General features: G+C 40.3%; 1 protein-coding gene across 1 annotated transcript in view; it reads right to left on the bottom strand.

The window, feature by feature from the left end:
- Nucleotides 1–8639, bottom strand: part of snx13 (sorting nexin 13) — a 190173-nt gene that overhangs the window by 109037 nt on the left and 72497 nt on the right. The window lies entirely within an intron of this gene.

Here is an 8639-nt window from a genome sequence, read left to right on the forward strand (position 1 = left end):
ATGCTGCAAATTTACATCCTTTATAAAAGGCTGACATTTTCCCAAGAACAAACGTTAACTGGCCTATAGTTATAATTTTGCTTTCCTCTGCTCTTTTTGAATAAGCATGTCACACTGCAGTTTTGCAATCCTCCAAAACGTTTCCAGCATCGAAGGAATCTTGGAACATTAGCTACAGAGATAGTGGCTGCACTGGTAATAGTTCCTTTAATAACTTCAGATGCAATCCATCAGGCCTGAGGACTTAGCAACCTTTATTCTCATTAGTTTTCCCAATACTTTCTCTGTAAAACGTTGCTGGATTTATTTCCACCCTTCCCTTTGTCTCTTAATTTTGTATTATTTTTGCTATTAATGTACTTTACTGTGAAAACTGATGCAAAGTATTTATTCAACTTTTCTGCTATTTCCCTGTTCCCATGATTCTTTCCTTATCCTCGTGCTTTAAGAGCCTTTCTTTTCCTTTTTTTAAAATTTAAATAAGCTTGATATTACTTTCAAATTTACCCTCAATGTTTCTCTTCGTCCTTTTTATTAAATTTCTTATAACCTTCTATTGATTTTTAAAAGTTTTCCCAATCCTTTAACAAATAATCTTTGCCATATTGTAGTCTTTACTCCAATTTGATACCATTCTAAACTTCCCTTATAATCTTTCATTCTCTCCGAGATATATCACTGTGCACTATTTTCTTAAATGTATGTCAGGTGTTTCTCAACTGCTTTTGCTGCTAAACTCTCTTCCCACCACTCCAGCTAGCTCTGACCATGTTCCTTTGTAATTACCCTTATTTAGGCCGAGGAGATTTGTTTCTGACCTAAGTTTTTCTCTCTCAAACAGAATACGAAATTCTACCTAATCATGGCCATTATTTCCCTGGGGGTATTTTATTCAGATCATGTATTAAATCTGTCTCATTACATATCACTAGATCTACAATTGATTAGATCCAAAAAATATTGTTCTAAGAAAGTATCCCAAGTATATTATTATAAATTCTTCCTCATGGTTACCTCTGCCAATCTAAGATGAATAAAGTCACCTACTGTTTTTTTTTTAAACAAATGCCCTCATTACTTCACAATTTACTGCCAGTCCTACTGTGCAGCTACTGTTAGGGTACCTGTACATTACTGTTAACAGCATCTTCTTCCATTGGTTATTTCTTATCTTCACCAATATGGATTCTGTATGTTCTAATCCAAGTTAATTTCTGGCTATCATACTTATTTCATCCCATACCAACATTGCTACCTCACCACTCTTTCCTTCCAGCCATTTTGAATAGTCACATACCCTTGGATATTTATCTTCCAGCTTGGATTTCCTGTAACCATACTGCCATGATGGCTAGACGATCAAAGCTTCAATCCCAGCTCCTTGATGCCAGAAAAAGCTTGTCACCAGCTTGTTAATGTTTTAAAGACAAAAGTGACAAAAGCACTTTGTAAAATCTCCATCATCTCAACTGTGTGCTGACAATGGAGTTTCACATGTAAATGAGTTATAACAAAAGCCAAATACCACGAATGCTGGAAATCCAAAACAAAAAGTGCTGAAAAAGTGAGGTATGGTAGCTTCCGTGGATGGAGAATCAGAGTTAACATTTCAATATTTGTCTGAAGAAGAATTATACTGGACTTGAAATGCTAACGTTTTCTCTCTCCACAGAGGATACCAAACCTGGGTATCTCCAAATCTTGGTTTTTACACTATAGTTATAACTTAATTTGTACTGAAACTTCCCTTCCAAAAAAAAGCACATTGTGAAACCATCATTTAAATTAACTTATATCAATCCCTGTGTTTAAGGTCATCAATGGAACCTCGAACTGAAATTGACATTTCAAGATAATGAAACATTGAACTATGCAATACGCTGCACACCTTACAATGGAAAAGCAGTATGAAAAAGAGACCAATTACAACGACAGACACATTTTCCAAGAAAAATGGCAATGTTTAAGCTGTGGGGGTGAGTGTTAGCATTGGAGGTTTCACTTACAGAGTCAGATTATTTGATTTAACTTTACTGAGACAAAACGTTTTGATTTATGGGTTTTTCCACCACTGAATTATGGACAGACATCACCTTTACATGTGATGCAATCAACTTGTAAGAATGATAGATGCAAAAAGCAAGGGCAGTTACTAAATTTAAATTGGAATTACTTTGGCTGTAGTCAGGTGCAAGAGGGACATATTTTTCCCCAACTCTGAAGCAGTTCTCCTGAAATCAGGATGGCCAGAGACAGTACTGAGCAAATTGGAGTATTGTGCCCCAGCCTTGCTTGAAGCAATTGAATGACCTCACTAGCTCAAGAGAAGTGTGCAAATTTGTTGTTCTGACCATATCCTATGATTTAAGCCAACCTCGGTTCCAATCTTAACATTTGACTTGTCAAATGCACTCCTTAACATGACCCAAATTTCAATAGACCCCAGGGTTCACTTTCTATCTTCAAATCTTCCCAATTTATTCAACTGCCACTGTCACTCACCTCAATTCAATGCATAAGTTCAATTAACCATCACCAAATAACTGCATCCAGTTGAATATGGAACCTGTCACATCCAGGCCTTTTTTTTTGTGTCGAATAAAACAGTGTGCAAAGTGCATGGTTAGAGAACTGGGAATGGGCTAACACAAATAATTCAGCTTTCAATTGTAGAAAATAATGCAACAAAGCTAATTGTCACAGCAACTGCCATTGAGAGAGCTAAGAAGAGCTAGGAGGGGACATGAGAAGTAATTGGCAGAACAGAGTAAGGAAAATCCTAAGGTTTTCTGTAGGTATATCAAGAATAAAAGAATGACTCGAGTAAGATTAGGGCCAATCAAGGATAGTAGTGGGAAAGTGTGCCTGGCGTCAGAGGAGATAGGGGAAGCGCTAAATGAATACTGGTTGTCAAGGAGAATACTGAGATACAGGCTACTAGACTGGACGGGATTCAAGTTCACAAGGACGAGGGGTTAGCCGTTCCGGAAAGTTTGAAAATAGATAAGCCCCTGGGCCAGATAGGGTTTATTCAAGGATTCTCTGGGAAGGCAGGGAGGAGATTGCTGAGTCTTTGGCTTGGATCTTCATGTCGTCACTGTCTACAGGAATAGTGCCAGAAGACTGGAGAATGGCAAATATTGTTCCCTTGTTCAAGGAGGGGAGTAGACACAACCCTGGCAATTATAGACCAGTGAGCCTTACTTCAGTCGTGGGTAAATTGTTGGAAAGGTTTGAGGGATACGATTTATAGTCATCCAGAAATGAATAAGTCAATTAGGGATAGTCAACACTGTTTTGTGAAGGGTCGGTCATGCCTCACAAACCTTATTAAGTTCTTTGAGAAGGTGACCAAACAGATGGATAAGGGTAAAGCAGTTGATGTGTCGTATATGGATTTCAGTATAGAGTTCGATAAGGTTCCCCATGGTAGGCTATCGCATAAAATACAGAGGCATGGGATTGAGGGTGATTTAGTGGTTTGGATCGGAAATTGGCTCGCTGATCGACGACAGAGAGTGGTGGTTGATGGGAAACATTCATCCTGGAGTTCAGTTACTAGTGATGTGCCACAAGATCTGTTTTGGGGCCACTGCAGTTTGTATAAATGACCTGGATGAGCGCATAGAAGGATAGGTTAGTAAATTTGCGGATGAAACTAAGGTCAGTAGAGTTGTGGATAATGCTGAAGGATGTTGCAAGTTAAAGAGGGACATAGATAAGCTGCAGAGCTGGGTTGAGAGATGGCAAATGGAGTTTAATGCAGAAAAGTGTGAGGTGATTCACTTTGGAAGGAGTAAGAGGGATACAGAGTATTAGGTAAATGGTAAGGATCTTGGTAGTTTAGATGAGTAGAGAGATCTTGGTGCCCAGGTACACAGATCCTTGAAAGTTGCCACCCATGTTGATAGGGTTGTTAAGGCGGCATATGGTGTGTTCAATTTTATCGGTAGAATGATTGAGTTTCGGAACCACGAGGTCATGCTACAGCTGTATAAAACTCTGGTGCGGGCTCACTTAGAGTATTGCGTACAGTTCTGGTCACTACATTATCGGATGTGGAAGCTTTGGAAAAGGTTCAGAGGTGATTTACTAGGACGTTGCTTGGTATGGAGGGAAGGTCTTACGAGGAAAGGCTGAGGGACATGAGGCTGTTTCATTAGAGAGAAGAAGGTTGAGAGGTGACTTAATTGAGACATAGAAGATAATCGAGGGTTAGATAGGTTGGACTGTGAGAGCCTTTTTCCTCGGATGGCAATGGCTAGCACGAGGGAACATAAGCTTTATATTGAAGGGTTTTAGATATTGGACAGATGTCAGAGGTAATTTTTTCTACTCAGACAGTAGTAGGGGCGTGGAACACACTACTTGCAACAGCAGTAGACCCGCCAAATTTAAGGGCATTTAAATGGATGGGAATGGAATAATGTAGGTTAGATGGGCTTCAGATTGTCGTGCTGACCTGTGAAATCATTGCAGATTGAAGAGCCAATACTGCACTGTAATGTTCTATGTTCTATATTGGTCACGTACGAGGCTAATTCCTCAGAAGAGGCACAATCACAGGACACACAAGCACACACTAAAATACTTATCTTGGAAGAATCAATTCCATTTAAATATGATTTTCCACCCGGTAAATCACATTTCACAGGTAAGCTCAAGAACATAATGTCCTGCACACACAGTACTCAGTTAAGCAGAGATGAACATTCAGTACCACTGTTGAGAACTAGAATGCTAAAGGAGCATCAGGAATTTTGAGGGGTAGTGGCAGATCTGTTCCCCCACAACAACAGTGGAAAGGCTTGAAAGTGAAGACTTGAGACTTGGTCACTGATGGATTGATGTCAAAAAGCCTTCCTGGTAATCCAAACAAATCTCTCATGCAAATCCATGCATCCCATTTGCACAACAGTGCAGACTTTAGATGTCACAGATCTGTCACCTTAAACAAAATGGTTGATTCCTTACCCTCAATCTTCAGCACTCCAAACTGTAGCAGTGTGACAACAGAAATATGGTATGGTTCAACAGAGCAATAATGGTAATGAGGAATACAAAACTGAGAACTCTATTTGCAACACTAACACTTCTCACCCTTTTGTCCCATACCCCACCAGAGGCAATACCAAACAAGCTGTCTCTTTTGCCAATGTAGAATTCTGCGCCTGTACAGATGCAGATGGAACAATTACAGTACAGGGAATACAAGGGTCTCTGAAACAAGGGGGCATAGGTTAAAAGCCTCAGCAGTCTTGGCAGGAATTTGAGAACCTGGTCTCTATTTCTGTTAAACACATACTGTTTTCACCACATACAAAATAGTCGGAAGTGTAAAAGAAAGCTACTGTAATAGACCAAGAGAACACACACAGGTGGTTCAGAATTTATCAATCAGCACCACTTCCACTTTCTGCTCATGACATTCAAAATGGAATTCAGCGCTTCATTTCTATGTTCATAGAATCCCTACATACGGAAACAGGTCATTTGGCCCAGGGGGTCCACAGAGATCCTCCCAAGAGCAGCCCACCCAAATGCACCCCCACCTAGCCTGTTTTTCTTTTCACTGTGAGAGGAAAACAGAGAACTTGGAGGAAACCCATGCAGACATGGGGTGAATGTGCAAACTCCATGCAGACAGTCGCCTGAGGTTGGAATTCAATCAGGACCCCTTGCACTGTGAGGCAGTAGTGCTTACTACTGAGCCACTATACCACCCTGTTGATGAATGGGTTTAAGCACACATGCCTTATCAATCTGCGAATTGGGTTACGGGTAGACATTGGTTGAAGGACTGCCAAGGGAGGAACAAGGTTTGGTGCTGGTGGGAAGACCAAGGGATTATAATTTGTGATGTTCTTGTGTGCATCACCACTAGCTAAACCTGCAAGTGAGAGAAGTACCCTGAGCAACAGTCAATGCAGCTGGTCTGCAGGTGCAACAGGTTTGCTCCTCCAAATTAATTGTTTTCTTTATTTGAAGACTAGTGATAAGCACTTTGTCGTCCTCCATTTGCAATTCTTTCTAACTGGGTGATCTTATGCCTTTCCAGAACTGCCAATCTGGAAGGACTGCACTCACCTAGTTTCTTTATAATTATTGGTGGAGAATCATATGAATTATTTCCTTAATTTCCTATTCCTATTTCCTATTCCTGCTAGCATTATCTTTGTCCTCAAACATCCATCTTTGCCTGCACCAAGCTCTTCCATGTCTCCTCTGCATGCTGCTCCAGACATTTGAAAACAGCCACTTTTTAACATGCACACTGATGCATTCAGCTCTATTTCACCATGGTCTCTCTCAACTCCTTCAAATTTCATGAAATTATCGAGCTTCCTGTCTAATATGTAATACTGGATGAGAAGGAAATTCTCTATTTTGATATTGGTAAAATTGAAGTCATTGTCTTTGGTTATCGCGAGACTAATTCATATTCTTTGTTCCATTTCCCTAGTAACTGGGGTTGAATGAGATTGCTCAACTTTGTTGTCATATTTGACCCCTAAACACCTTCTTTCACTTCCTATGTCTCCCCCAAGATACACCTCCATTACATATCCTACAACATACATATTAGTACGACCAGTATATTTGTTCCTCTCACTTCACCCATCTGTGCTGATTTGCTAAGACCTTATGTTCAAGATGAAATGTAGCCAAAACAAATCAATGCATTCCTGGCAGGTCTCTCTCATTTTACACATCATGAACTCAATGTCATCCAAAATTCAACTGCCAACACTCTTACACCAAGTGTTATTCCCTTATCACCCTGCTCATTGACCTACGTTGGACCTATATTCAACAAAGCTCTGACTTAAAATGCCCATCCCAGTTTAAAATTTTCCATGCCTCCATCTCTCCATCTAATGCACTCCATAATAATATAATTCAGTCCAAAACAATCCAGGCCTATGTGCACTTTTTATTCTAGCCCCTTAAGCATTGCCAACCTGAACTGTTCCACCAGTCTTCTGCTTCCAAGGAACTAAATTCTGGAATTTTCTTCCCAAACCTGTATGTCTCTCCTCCATTTTCCCCTTGTAGCCCATCAGCCCCAAAATCTCCTTAAACAATATGGAATGAAATTTTGCGTTATAAAATCCCCGTGGAACAAAATGAAGCATTTTGTGATGTTAACTGTGCATTTTAATACAAGTTGTTGTTGAAGGATGCAACACACGCTTATGACTGCACAGCCTTCACCTTTAAATCTAAATAGACACTCAAAGTGCATCTTAAACATTTCAATGGCTTGCTCAATGAATCACCTGGGTGGTCATATAGCTCTTTGTATTTTTTTTTAAATTTAACCTATTTTTCTGATCAACTTACTATAAAACACCTCTAGAGCAGGTGAGACTTGAACCCAGGCCTCCCAGTCTAGGGGTTGGGGATCTACCATTACACCTTAAGATGGCCTCATGTTGTTTATTGATATGGCTCCTCGCTGCTATCATTAGACAAAGTTTGAATGGAGTATCCAGTGCCTCCTGTAGGTCAGCCTTTAAGTCTAATTGCTGGAACAAAAAAGTTTTGAACTGTTGAACTAGTACAATTAAAAACGTCAAAGGCTGAACTAAACTGGCACAGACCTGCAGGAGTGTCATCTTGTGACTGCATTCAGTACTGATGAAATACTGTTACAGAACTTCTGGTCAATCTGGTAGTATTTGAATTATTATATCTGTGTAATTGATGTTACTGTGCACTTATGGGAAACTAGCCACAGAGGTGAGAGTGAATGCTCATTCTGGCTTGCTTCAAGCCAGGCAATTAACATAATTCCAGCTTACGCACACATGCATCAGTCACCAGCCTTATGGTGTTTGCAGAGTGTAATACATTGATCCACAAAGTATTGCCAGTTGCATTTGTGATAGATATAGAGGCAAAGTGGATTTTGAAGACAAAAGTAATTGGTCATTATCTGGTCCATCAGGGACCGCAACTATGTGATCACCTGACCTGATGAATTTAGCCTACAGAAGCATTGATTTTCCATGAGGTTAAGGAGGCCAAACGTTTCAGTACATCCAGTTGTAGCAGTAATTTCTCCATCTTCAGTGCACTTGTTTGTCACAGGACAGAATACCTTCCTTTAAGGTGCACTGTCAATACCAGAGGCAGCTTATATCATACTGGCATCCATTTGAAAGCCTTGCAAGTTATTGCTAGAGGTTTAAAGATACAGGTGGTTCTTCTATAACACGATGGTTGCGTTCTTACACAACTCTGCTTTATAGAAAAATCGCACTTTAGAAACAGTGTTTAAAGTTTTGGCAAAGTAATTGCATCCCAGCCAATACACATTTTTAAAAAGTTCTTGCTTTAGATACAGTGTCCTCAATTCATCTATCACGTTACAGCAAATTAACGTTAATGAAACACACATTATAGCAGAATGACCTGTACCTTTGAGACACATCAGGCAAGGACAATGTCTGGGGGTGTGGTGGGATAAGAGTAGTGGGGTGGAGGAATACAGAGGGGGTGGAGGAGGAAAGAGGGATCACGGGAGGGGTGATGAAGGAGGAGATGGGGTGTGCGGTGGGAAACAGGGAAGAGAAGGGAGAACAGGGAAGGGGAGAGAATGGGGACAGATAGTGGACAGGGTTGAGGTCGAGGAA

Source organism: Chiloscyllium plagiosum, chromosome 5 (genome assembly GCF_004010195.1).
Source record: "Chiloscyllium plagiosum isolate BGI_BamShark_2017 chromosome 5, ASM401019v2, whole genome shotgun sequence".
In the NCBI taxonomy this organism is placed as follows: domain Eukaryota; kingdom Metazoa; phylum Chordata; class Chondrichthyes; order Orectolobiformes; family Hemiscylliidae; genus Chiloscyllium; species Chiloscyllium plagiosum.